The following is a 13,851-nucleotide window of genomic DNA, read 5'->3' on the forward strand; positions in this document are numbered from 1 at the left end:
TTTGATGGAAAAGCTCCCATATTTTAGACGCATCGTGCTTCAAGAGAGGGGTGGAAAGATGTAGCTTGTTATATTAGCGGTATTGAGTCACAACAGTCCTGTAAACTGTGACATGAATAGTTGCACTATCCACTGTTTATATGTGTCACCTGACTCCAGCCGGCTCTGGCTCTGGTGAACGTGAACGGTTGCATTTTATGAGAGCGACAGACCAGATCTGTGCTCTTGCTGTGTGTTTGTTGATGAGATATTTTCTTGAGAGGTGAAGCTGCAGGAGTCATAGGGAAAGGTCTTTGGATTCTGCTTTATTCGGTCTGTCCCTATACAGTGTGTAGCTAATGCTAATTAGCCACCTGTCTTAAGGTATCAGGCTGATGTCAAGAAACACAACCAGCAGCAGTGGATGAACCAGTGTGCAGACCTTTTGCTCTATCTATACTAAGAGCGATTATGGTCCATGGTATACCCTCTGGTACTGACAGTCTGTACCTGTTAAATATGCATAATGATAACAGCCTTGCAAGTGGTGCAGCAACTGTTCCTGCATAACTATTTTGCACATGATATAATACACATGAATATATTATTTTGATAATATATTAAAATATAGTATTTAAATCATCTTTCTGCAGTTTGAGGAGAAAAACTTTAAATCATGAACTGTCCCCAGTCTTGAAAAAAGTTGAATTTATTTTTCATCCATATTGTTCAGCGCCAGCACAAAAAGACACAGATTCACCTAGAGTGGTGTAAACCGAGGCAAAGACATGTCTGCTGAAGTTGAGATAATGAAAACACGACAGGAAGAAGGAGCACAGATGGAGGAAAATACCAGAACGAGCTGGAATTCCTGGTGAGTTACGAGATCAGTCGGAGGCTGAGCTGCCTCACAATCCACAGGCAGCTGCTGGTGAACTTCGAGCTAACATCTGTACAGTCGGCGCATTGGCTGTTTGGGGTGAATAAACCTAGACTGCACAAATGCTCCTGCAGTTAAATTTGCATGGAGAATCCCAGCTGAAAAAAATCAACACTGCTTTCTGTCTGAACACACCTGAAGAGTACGCTCCGTGTGTGTGCTCGCAGTTTTCCTGCAGTGAGAGGTCGTTTCCTTCTCTTTCAGTTCTACCTCCAAATACAGTGGTGTCCATAATCTGTATAAGCAGTTGGTTTGTCTTTCTTGGCCCGTCAGTTAAAACTTTCATATTGCCAAAACTACAACAATTAGATGTAAGGTGTTACAGATACAGATAAACTTAACCATACCTCATTGTTGACCTTCAGATCGGCTTCCTCAAGCAAGTTTCAGCCTTTGCCAGTTGCTTTTTAGTATGTGCGAAAATAAACTTAAGACAAGTGGCCGACTGGAAAGTTGTAAATCAATCTTATGTAACGTGTTGTAAAATGACTAGTTGTAAAGTATCCATACCAGGCTGTAAATGAAGACACTGGGTCCTCATAAGTACAGAAACACATACAGACACACCTCCAACCACAAGTTGGCTGGTGTTCAAAAAAACCCTCAAAGCAGCCCACTCACCGAGGCTGTAATACTCCTCTCACCCACTCGCTATCAGAGAAGCGATTCATCTTAAAGGAACCCACCAAGTTTTTTGGCAAATTAGTCCCATTACTCATGAAGTGATGAGGACAGCCTCTGAAAAGCACTTGTATATGATGTTCTCCAGTGCTCAGTTTTAACTCTGCAGTATATGCGATATATTTTGAGTGAAGGGCAGTTGCAGCAGCATCATCTCCACGTCTTAACAGAAGCTCTCAGAGAACAGGTTTGAGTCAGGGATCTGCTGTTTCCATAGAAAGCTCAGGGGGGTGGGTGATGGAGAATCACCAACACCAACAAATCACTGCAGCGCCAACGTTTGCAATAATGCACAATACGATCTCCCCCATTTGTGGAATGTCACGGACAGTTCCTTCACTTTGCATTGTGTCATTCTTCAGCACCACCTGTAACCACTGCGGAACCCACAAACAGACTCAGCGTGATGTGTTGTCGAACCTAAACCTAACCCTGACTGATCTAAAGAGCCAATCAGAGCAGGCAGCAGTCAGCAGGGAGCCAGGAGGTCACGTCAGCAGGCACAGGCCGGCACAACAAAGGCTCCAGAGAGTGAGTGCCAACAGGCTGCACACTGGGACTGATGGCGAGTGGGTCAGGTGATGTCTGTGGGGATAGCTGGTGGCCAGGTGTGGAACTGCAGGTCTGGAGTGACAGGAGATGGTGGTGTGAGCGATAACAGGAGCTTAACAGCTGCTTTTAAGTGCAGTTGAGGAGGGATGGGGAGATGAAGCCGTTGCCATGACGCTTCCTTGTCCGTTTTATTTTCAGAGTAGCACCATGGCAACTTCATCAAAAGTCATCGTGCTAAGAATCTTAAATAACTTGAAGTGGATGATAGTGTTGTTGAAAATATTACAAGTTATTTTTGTGATATTTTTGACTATATTCACACAGAACTATGATATAAATATGGCAACAAAATCATTTTGATATACTTTATATTTTCAGCTGCTGTGGTCACATTCAAACAGCTTCCTCCTGTATTTAGTCTGTGTGGTGGTTGGTAGGTTTATTTCTCTGTGATCAGAGTCACAGATGTAAACAGAGCTGCTGTAATGATGGCCGTCAGCTGAAACCAGCTGATCAATAAGTTCAAGTACGCACTGCACTGGGTAAATAAAACATGTCCAGCTGGTGAATATCAAATTAACCAGCTTGTTGCCTGAATGGAAGCCGTCCGCTCTCCCGTGTGGTGCTTCTGTTGTTGACCCCTACACGTTCCCACCTGACTGTAACTAACAGCACCGTCAGCCTCTAGAAATGAGAATGTTTCTGTTCTGATTAATGAGTGCAATACAAACGTAAAATATTACATCTGAGCTGAATGAGACGCTGCTGCAACACGCCCTTTGTTTGTAGAAAAATTAGTCTATTCCTCTAAAAATGGGTGCAATGTGTGGAAGTCTCTTTCTTTATACTAACACTAGGAATCACCCGAGTGACTTTAAACTTTAAACTTCCTTTAAGGAAGCTGAGCAGGGTTCAACCCAGGTGACTTCAGATCTGCTGCTGGTCCAGCAGCAACATGCTGAGCCTTTGAAATCCAACATCCGCCCGTTCTGTTGTCATTTGTTTCAGGTGGTTAACAGACAGACAGACAGTAAAACAAAGCTAACTTAGCTCATTCAGCTGAGTTGTGGACAGATGCTGCGAATGGACAGTTATGGATGTGCATGTTATTTTTATACACTGTCTGTGTGTGTGTGTGTGTGTGTGTGTGTGTGTGTTTGTGTGCGTGCACGTGCATGCATGCGTGCATGTGTGTGTGCGTGTGTGTGTACTTGTACTTCTGTTGTTGTGAGGACCAGCTTGAGTTATAGACTTTACAGAGTGAGGACATTTCAACACAATTTTGACTCACAAATTCAAATGGCTGTTTTAGGGTTAAGACTTGGTTTTCATGTTTGAATCATGTTAAAGTTTAGGGTTAGGGTTTGGGGGTTTGGGCATTTAGTTCTGATGGTTGATGTTAGGGTAAGGGGCTATAGGGGCAGAGGTCACTAGTAGATGGACTGCAGTCCAAATCTGGACCCAGACACTGCCCTCTCCAGACCTGGATATGTAACGTATAAATGATAGAGAATTATACAATTTAGAAAGAGTGCTTCTATTTTAGCCGACGCAGCTTTTCTAGGCTTCACAGCACTGGTCACGTGACGCTACTCAGCCAATCATTGCGACTGAAGTCAGTCAGTGGGAGTTTGGAAAGTGGGAGAGACGAGGGAAAAAGCTGTTAAAGCTGCTCAGTCGTTAAGATGACTTGAGATTGTTTATTATAAAAATCATTGCAACTGTTGGAGTAGAAGAAAATGGAAAGTCAAGCTACACTTTTTATTTAATTTACTAAAATTAAGCACTTTATCATAATTATTGCTTTTTATTATACATTTTGGTAATTATTTCTTATTACAACTGTTATTATCCTTGAAATACTAAAAGATGATATAGTTATTATTACATTATCATATAGAGAAGGGTGATGTTATTATTTTACAATGATTAGTAGTATAGAAGTACAGGAATGTGTGTGACACTGATCAGCCTCCCTGTCAGTATAAGGGCCCCCCCCCCCGTTGCTTGACCTGCCTCTCACTGCTCTGGATTCAGATTAGAACCAGAAAAGCAACATGTTTCTCCATTAAGACCCTAATGAAAACAGAGGTTAGTGAAGATAGATGGCTTTAATATGAAGACAGTACTCCTTCTAACTCCTGATCACGAGAGGGTGTGTGTGTGTGTGTGTGTGTGTGTGTGTGTGTGTGTGTGTGTGTGTGTGTGTACGCTTGTGTGTGTACGCTTGTGTGTGTGTGTGTGTCTCTAAGATTAATGAGCAGGTTCTTTGGACACTTCAGGCTGTATCTTCCAGGGAGGAACACACACATACACACACGCAGAGTTAAGCCTCCCCTGGTATAATATTGAGCCGTGCTGGGGCCTTTTCTCAGGGAAAGCTCTGAGGTTGTGCGCCCGGAACGATGCCCGATAGTAATCCTCTCCTGGGTTTTATGTGGTACACATTTGACCTAATCTGGGAGGCAGATGAGTGTGATTTTGGGGGAGGGTGTCTGCACGCACCAGTGCACACAAACCCTGATCATGACGCAAAATATGGGGGAATTGGGGGTAGGAGATGATTATAAAAAGATTAAAAAGTGCATTTCAAGCCATAGCAGCAGCAGCAGAACATTTTTAATCAGGAGAAGCTGCAGTATTTAAACTGAATTTCAGACCTTTGGTTTGGACTTTGATCCTTCTTCCTTTCTATTTCTGTTATGAGAGTGTGCCAAGAATCCGCAGTTCACTCTTTCTTTTAAAACTGGAAGAGGAAAACATTATAAATGGTTACCCTTCTGTTGTATTGTTTTATGCATTGGTGTTTCTGTCCACTTTGGTTCAGAACAGATCAACAAATCCGTCCAGATTGCCCCAAATTTGATGTATATATTTGTGACCGCTGTCTCTCCTCTGCTCTCTGTCTGTGTTTCATGGATGTATGAAGAGCTGGAGGGGTGTGTGTGTGTGTGTGTGTGTGTGTGTGTGTGTGTGTGTGTGTGTGTGTGTGTGTGTGTGTGTGTGTGTGTGTGTGTGTGTTTGTGTGTTTGTGTTGGCAGAGCTACATGAGTCGCATTGAAAACTGTGTTTGTTGAGAGAAATGCACTCAACTTGTTTGTTTGACCCTGAAGGACACACACACAATGAGTGTTGGTGTGTAACACTGAATGTGAACATAACTTTCATTTCTTTAGAAGAAAACCTAACAGGGTACCTTTTTTCATTTTCTGTGATTTCTCATTAGACATTTGTAATTTGGTACAAGACAAATCGAAACTGTTCTGAGTTACAGCAGTGTATCTTCATATTTCTTTGGTAAAAAATGATTCATATGTGGATGTATTTCCTGTATTTCACTGCAAGACTAGAGAGCAGGCAGTGTTAGATGTAAAAAGGTCATGTTTATTGGGATTCACATGAGCCTTGTTCTGTATGTATTTCAGTTTTTATCTACTGTGGATTTGTGAGAAGGTATGTGAAAGTTTTTTTGTGTAAACAGTAAAATGAAAAATTCAGTTTATGTCAGAGGGGCAAATATTTGTGCATCAGGACTGGATTTGTCTCGCAGCTGCTATTTGCCATCCGCTGGTCTATTGTGTCAAGGTCAGATACTTTGTATGCTCAGCTATCCCTCCAGATGTTCTGGTTCTGGTTCCTCTTCGGTTTTGCGGTGGGACAACAACATCACAGCTCCTCTGCCTTTGCTTTTCATGAATTAAACAGCTTTAAACCCTCTTAAGACGGTCGACAGTCTCAAAAGAACCTTTAATTAAAATCTCAGCTCTTTACCAGCAACCATGCCCACCACTCCGTCCTTGACATTTTTTATTCATTGGTTTATTTTAATGAAACTCGTTGTGTTGTGAATGTTGTTACCTGTGTGACAGCTCTGTTAGCAGAGTGACAGCAGTCTCAACGCTGAGGTGCCCCAGCTCAGATGGAGGATTACGTGGCAGGCATTCAATAAGGTGAACAGACATGAGACTCATACTGAGTTAAATGACAAAAAAGGCACCTTGAGCCTGAGATACACACACACACACACACACACACACACACACACACACACACACACACACACACACACACACACACACACACACACATACGTAGCGTGCAGGTTTTGCAGCCCTTCACACTACAACACACATCATATGACACGTCTATGGTGTCACATGAGAGATAGTAAGAAGACATCGAGCACAGACATGTAGCAGCAGGAGAGTCAAACACATTGTAAATACAATTTACATTTCTATACATTCTTGCGTGAACATGTTTATGTATGCGCTTGAATCTAATGTTGTTGGTTGGTAGTTTGTGGGTCACTACTGTGGGTACTGTGTTTGTCTATTTGTCTGTGTGTGTCGTTTTGTTTCCATTAAAATGTGGCACAATTTTTGAAGCTACTTTCTGAAATTTTGTCAAAATTAAATGTGTCGTTGTGTTACCATCAGCTGCCTTTATGTAAATATAATCAAGAGGATGTGACAGCACAACAGCAATAACCAATACATCATGAGATTTCATGACTTCCTCTCTAACGCTTGTGTTTTTAATGGATTAATTCATCTCTTCTGATCCATATGGAGCCCCATGTGTTGTGTTTTTATCAGCTCCTTCATTATCTTCTCTTTTTACAATATACCAACTGTTTCACCCCAGTGTAACAGGCCTAACAATCTTTTGGTGATGTTTTTGTGAGTCCACCATTTCAGACTGAACTGTCTCAACAACTGTTGGATGAATTGTGTCATGTGGTGACTTTTCATCGAGCACCAAATACTTTTAAGACACTAAACACATTCCCGTCAGCTCCTCAGCTGTAGTTAGTGTTTAGTGCTAATTAGCCAATGTTAGCATGCTAACATCTAAACAAAGATGGTGGACTTGGTAAACATTACCTTATAAACGTGTTGACATATAAGCATGTTTAAGTACATTTCCACTGTGAGCATGTTAGCATCATGACTCCTTTCACTTCGTTTTACCCACTAACACTCTGAGCTGCTTCTCCTGCCTTTTAGCTGCCTCTATTTGAGCAGGAGTTAACAGGTTTTATTAAAGTTTCTCCTGCATGAAACTCTGCCACATGTTCTGAGAAGTCCAGTCCTTAAATGGTACAAATTCATGGAACTTGAACATCATTGACTGGACCGCAACAGCAGCGCCAGCTGTATGAATGCAAATGTCCGTGACTGACTGATCAAGTTACACCATCCGCTGGCCGCGTGTTGGAGTTTCCCAGTTGGCTGTTGCTCTTTCAAAATGAAACATTTTCTATAAGGGGGCGTTTACAGGCTGCAGTGTCGCCAACTTAGCACATTTGTTGCTAGAGTTAGAGACTTTTTGTCAAAAAGCACCTAGCAGCTTTTTGGATAAACCTAGCTACTTTCCATAGAAGAAACTCACCAGCAGGGGTTAAAGTGGACCAGAACAATTCATAAAAAAATTTCCAGCACCTTTTATTAATAAGTAAATAAATCTGTGTCTAAACAGAGAGCAAGACTGATGAGCGGACACACACACACAGGCAGGAGAGAAGCTCCTGCAGGCAGATCATCACTCAAGGCGATGGTCCTTTTAAATTCATTGTTGCAGAAGAAACGACACCCTGCTTATTCAGGAACACATAAAAAGCTCTACATTATAAATTGATGAGGTTATTATAAAGATAAGTGCTACGTATGATTTAAAAAAAAGAGCAGAGGAGCAGGCTACTGCTCATGCGACACAGAGTTGGACTACTTACTATTTCAAACTTGGTCAACAACAGAAACAGGAAAACATGTAAATGAGAACAGCTTTGTGGGGAATTGGGCCATTTACCTATAGATAAGAAGATTCCAGTAATTCAAGAGCATTATATAATCTATTAAATGTCCATTAAAACCCATGACTGAGTTTTATCAGATGTTAATTAATTCCCTTTATATAGTAATTTGGGGAGGATTACATCGTTCACCTCATCATTATCACGATGTGAAAACGCTGAGAGCGAGCTGCTCTGCTGTGTGTTTCGGGACGGCCACAACACAACGTCCACTCCACTAAATCAGTGACTCAGTCTTAGCTTGCAGTGTAGTGCGGCGGCCCTGTCATGTTTCAGCCACGGTGGCTGGGTGAGTGTAAGTAACTGTGGCACACAGTGAGGAGAAAGAGAGGAGATGCCACCGAGAGGGAGGAATGTAAAGGATTTCAGCTGAGCGGAGCGTGGAGGACTTCAAATGAGCTGCAGTTTAGAAAGCAGAGAGAGACCGAGCTCCAGAATGACTGGACTTAATCCACAAATACTATCACACCCGGAGCGGGACAGTGGATTTTATCTGTGTGTGCATGTGTGTGTGTGTGTGTGTGTTTCCTTGTCTACCTTTCATGTGTGTGAGGAAGCTAACACTCCAACCTTTCTTCAGTTTTCTCTCATACTTCCTACCTCCCACAAAACCTCCCCCCATACACACACCCCTTTCCCTCCATTCATCCTCCACTGTTGCCACAGTCACAGTTGTCATGGTAAATTAGCATCCTGTTATGCAGGTCCACAGAATCCGTCTTTCCCATGATCCTATGGGAAAAGTTGGGGGCCCGGTTCTGAAGACACCAACAACATCTGTCTGTTCCTCTCTCCCCCACACCCCTCTGTGTGCGTGTGTGTGTGTGTGTGTGTGTGTGTGGGAGTTTGGGGTGCGGGGGCGTCTTATTCTTCACTTTCCAGCGTGAAACCAATCTTCGCAGTGTTGCTCCATCTGAGTGATTTTTCCCAAGGACGTAGAGTGTTGCTTTGCATTTCCAGCCCCGGAGAGCAGTGTCTTTACCGCAGCCTCTCCCAGCCTCAGGGAGGTACATTTTTATTCATCCAACCTAGAAAGATGCATTCACATTACAGCTACTGCCAGGCGGCACATGGCTTTTCATCAGTTTCGGCTGAGGAACACGTTATTAAAGCATCACACCTGTTACTGGGGCCTTGTAAGATTCATTTAAAACGGTCTTTCAGTTACAAGTGCTGTAATTTGAATGATTACAGCTGTGAAACGCCACTTACAATATGAATGACACATTTACACCAGAGTGCAGGGGTCTTTCAAAACCGGGAAAATTGTACCTCCATCTCCACGTACAAAACAATATTTATGGTGCAACATGAAAGAGGTGAATATGAATAGTTTTTCTCACTCTTATTATTTTCTTTCTATTACTTATGTTTGATAGAAAGTCATGCTCTAATGGAATTGCTGTACCCATAATGCTTTGGGGGTTATTGCTATGGATTCAGCGAGATTCGCTGTGGAGCCCTGTATTTTCTCGCCAGCATTTGTTTACATTGTGTTAAATTGTCTTGCTGAATCAGCTGTGATCAGCTCCTGTTTGCAGTGTAGCCACAACTATCACTGGATTACTGAAGAAAACTTAATAACACGATGACTGTCAGGTATAAGGAGCATCTTTTTTTCTGTGATTTAGAAACAGATTTATGAATGTTTATTTATAATATCGCTAGGAAGTGGAAGTCTCACTCAATCTAAAAATATGTGTGTCATGTCTGTGTGTTCAGACTGACTGTTCAGACAGACTGAAGTTGTGACTATGAGAAAGACTGCTAATGGTGTTGAATTTATTTTGAAATCCTCCATGAGCTGTGCGTTACAGGCAGTGCTGCAGCTCCAGCTGCTGCCCGTGTCAATAAAAAGGCCAAATCACTGGATCAATCTATGATAGTTAATTTCCTGTTGTTTTTAGACCCTTTCACCCCTCACAGTATCTTTGCCTCACATCTCTCTCTCTTTCCCTGCAGCTCTCTGTCATGCCTCACAGTTTGAAAACCCTCGCTACAGCACAATGATTCCCAAAGTGGGTGCTGTGGCACTGGCACCCTGGGGTGCGTCAAGATTTGTTCATTTCTGTTTTATTATTGTACATTCTTTAGTTAAATTTCTCCCCGTGAAAAAAGAGTCAACATTTGCGTTACGTTTCAAACACATGAAAACAGAAGACTTCTTTCCATCAAAGAAATTGTCCCCATGAAAACAGTTAACAGCGTGTTCTGTGGATTATCCAGAGTAAAACAGAATTTTTTCAAATTTCATTTTCTGGGGGATGAGAGCTTCACAAACAGAATTCCATTCACCTTTAATGTGTTGGGGTGGAGGCAGAATTCAGACAATCTCAAAACCTGGACACAGAAAATCAAACCATTTTAATGACAGAGGTAGCCTGGAGGTAAGTGAAGACATGTTTCTGTAGTTTCAGTGAATCGGACCTTTAAACTATTGGTGCTGCTTCATTTTCCACATTTTCCCTCAGTCATTAAGTTAGTGTAATTTAACCTCCATACACTTTCATTTTGATCCATTCTTTGTCACATCCACTACTGCCCCCAGGGTTGTAAGGAGCTGGAGTTTGTCCCAGCACTCTGTGAGCAAGAGACATGGTCACAAGTCTATTGCACATTATAGGCAATTAACCACATTCACCTGCAGTCAGTTCAGAGTTTCCAATTCATCTGAAGTACATGTCTTTGTGGAAGGAAAAACTGAAGAGGTTAATAAAACAGCTGCCTGCTGAAAAGAATAAAGGAAAAGTTGTTTTCGGACTAGGGTTTAAGGCATAATTTTGCTGGCTGTGTTGTAGAGAAATGTAGCTTCTTCTCTGTCTACAATATTAGCAGTGATCTTGCCAGACAGACAGAGCCAGCCATTATTGGTAGGTAATCTTTGCTCCCCTACTCGCTAGTTTGTAATGTCATAAAACAGAAGAAACTTATTTTACACCTATATACATACAGTATAGACTTTATATATATATTTGATGAAGGGGACCCTTGTGCGCATTCTGCAAAACATAGGCATTGAATCACTGCTAAAGCTACATTCATTTTGCAAAAAGTTTTATTATTCCCTCCTCCAGCAATAACATATTTAAAGAAATGATAGAAACTGAATGATACTCACACATTTAAAGGTGGAGTGAGCCATGCTGAAGAAAGACTGTTTGAACTCAACAGCCAAACAGAAGCGCCACACTCCAAATTCATGTACATACATTGCTAACAGTGACAGAAAAGAGGATTGTAGGTTTGTAGCTAAGCTAGCAAAGAAGGTGACATTACCTGACATAACATTTCAAATTATGTGTCCAACCAAATAAATCCAACTGTGCTGGCAAACTTGTGTTTTTAGGTCTTCGGGGCTATTAAACCTTTGGTTGTAACATTGTACAAAAAAAACCCATGATTCATAGCAAACACCGAGACAGTAAACTGTGGCTACAGCAGAGGGTCAGTGGACCATCACAACTTCCATTTGTAAAGTTTTTACTGACCCTCTCTGTGTGCCTGTCATTAGGGGTGCGAGCCAGTCCCAGTGGATAAGTCCAATTCACTGTCTCCACCGCTGGAAAGTCTCACCAATGATAACTTGGCTCTTCGCCCTTGCCTGATCATAGCACTTCTTTTTCAAATTTTATTCGTCTGGTCATCTCCTCTTTGGCTGTTCTTCGGCCGTCTCTCGTTCTTCACAACACACCACCGCCAGTAGACGTTCCTTCCGTGCACTCGCCTCAACGTCGCTTCCGGTCTCTCGCCTGCAGTCAGCACACAGCTTGGCAGTGACGGAAAGGTAGATCCTTAAATTGGAATAGCTGTGTGTGTCTTGGTCCTAGCCACTTTGTGTATTTTCCATTCACAGAACCAAGGTTGTGTAGAAACACCAGATCACACACAGAACGGACAGCTAGTGGACCTTGAGGATATTGACTGAATTGGACAAAAAGCATATTAGATTACAATTGCTTACTCCGCCTTTAACTTCAGGCAGTCTTTCCACTGTGTGATGTGACGTGCTCGCTTGTAGGGAGGATTGTTTTGCTCCTCAGGCATTTCATGTACAACATCTCTCAGCTCCAGCAGCAAACAGGGAGTTTGAAGCTTTGTTGTATGCGACAGGCCTTTATGATGAGTCAGTTGATGTGACTCTACCTCAGTAATCCAGCTTCATGCTGCTCTCAGGGTCTGGTTCCCCACGTGTTTGTTGTTGGCACTACAAAAGGTAGCTGCAACTTCAAATACAGATTTGATGAAATGTAGCTGTTGCTACGAAAAGAGTCACAATGAAAATAACAACACAAGAGGGAGTTTTATGAGCTAAATGGGCCCAACATCATGAAGCGATCATTGCTTTTACCGGGAGTATATGTAAGTATACATCCCTAACTATTTTTACATTCAGAGATTTGTATTTAGAGAATGTTTATGTGAGTTTTAAGTCCATTAAAGATATTAAGTGCGCCATGCTTCTTCTACTGAAACAAGTTGAATGGTAATCAGCGGGGGAAAGCGGCGTGGCTTTTTTGGGACCAACTCTTTCACGGTACCTCAGCTGAATGCAGCGTCTGCAGACTCTGACTCCTCTTTGTCATTCTGTCTCTTGGCGCCGCAAACCTCAGCAGAACAGACATAGCAAAGACTTTGTCAAAGACAAATATAGAAAAGGAGAAAAAGGGAGTAGAGAGCAAAGGGGGAGCGAGGCAGAGATGAAACGGACGAGACAGAGTGTGAGACAGACAGAATGTAAGTAGAATTCCTGTGAGATCTCTTCTCTTGCTGCTTCGCAATGCTTTGAAAGCTCTTCACAAGGGGAACATCTCAAAGTGATGGGATGCTGAATGGATTCTCCATGCTTTCCTCTCGCTACCTATCTGCCTGATCCCCTCTCTCTCATCTTATTCTCTTGCTGCCTTTTTCTGCAATCAGAGCTGCTTGTTTAGTTTCTTACCTCGGGCTAATGGATTGGACTGTGTGGTCTGGGGATAGAGTTCATAAATGACCTTAGCTGGATGGAAGGATGGAGGTAGAATCGATAAAAATATCGCCGAATGGACGATGACCTTGAAGACCAGGTTACAAAAACTGAAAGAAAGAAGAGACTTGAAGTTTATTAATGTTACAGCTATTGAGTGGTCAAAAAAGCATCTTTCACTATTTATTGTCTTTTTATAGACTGTGACTTGTTGAGAAATTGAGAAAATAATGAGGGGATTAATCGGCAAAATCAATGATTAGTTACAGCTCCTCCTTTAACCTGGAATTGTTAAATGTGACATTGGACAAAGTCATCCTATTAGGATGCCAGGACACGTGTGCTCCATTAGGTTTCATGCTTCTCTACGGAGAAAGAATGCAATAATCGGACCATAAAGGTCACATGTTCATCTAAATTTTTGGGGCACCTTATGGATTTTTTTTTATAGTAGATAGATGACAGGAAGGAGAGATGAGGAATGAAATGCAAAGGTCCCCAGCTGGAGGTGAACAGGGAATGCTGTGTATGGTCCCTTAGACCCTTTAGGCCAGGGTGTCCCAGGAAACAGAAGCTTTAGAACTGAATCAAAATATCGTCTGTTCACTCTTAAATCAGGACTTTCACACTGATTACAGCTTAAAGTGCTCAATAGTTTTGATATTAATAAGCCTCTGTTACGGTCAAGAATTCAGATACAGTTGAAGATGCAGTTTTCTTAGTAAACACTCATAAACAACACTTAAAGAAACAAGATACTTATAGAACTAGAATTACCTTCTCACGGTTGTATTCCTCCGCTAACCGAATCAAGTTCCAAGAAATATGGTCACAACCTCACAACCATTTGTGCCGGATGTAATGAAATTCCCTCTCTGCGTTTCTGATACATCATGTTCACAAGGACGTGAGGTCACCATT

At 42.1% G+C, this 13,851-nt stretch overlaps 1 protein-coding gene across 1 annotated transcript in view; it reads left to right on the plus strand.

The window, feature by feature from the left end:
* Positions 1-13,851, plus strand: part of tmtc1 (transmembrane and tetratricopeptide repeat containing 1) — a 146,529-nt gene that overhangs the window by 68,397 nt on the left and 64,281 nt on the right. The window lies entirely within an intron of this gene.

The sequence above is a fragment of the Seriola dumerili genome, unplaced genomic scaffold (assembly GCF_002260705.1).
Source record: "Seriola dumerili isolate Sdu_G_001 unplaced genomic scaffold, Sdu_1.0 BDQW01000138.1, whole genome shotgun sequence".
In the NCBI taxonomy this organism is placed as follows: domain Eukaryota; kingdom Metazoa; phylum Chordata; class Actinopteri; order Carangiformes; family Carangidae; genus Seriola; species Seriola dumerili.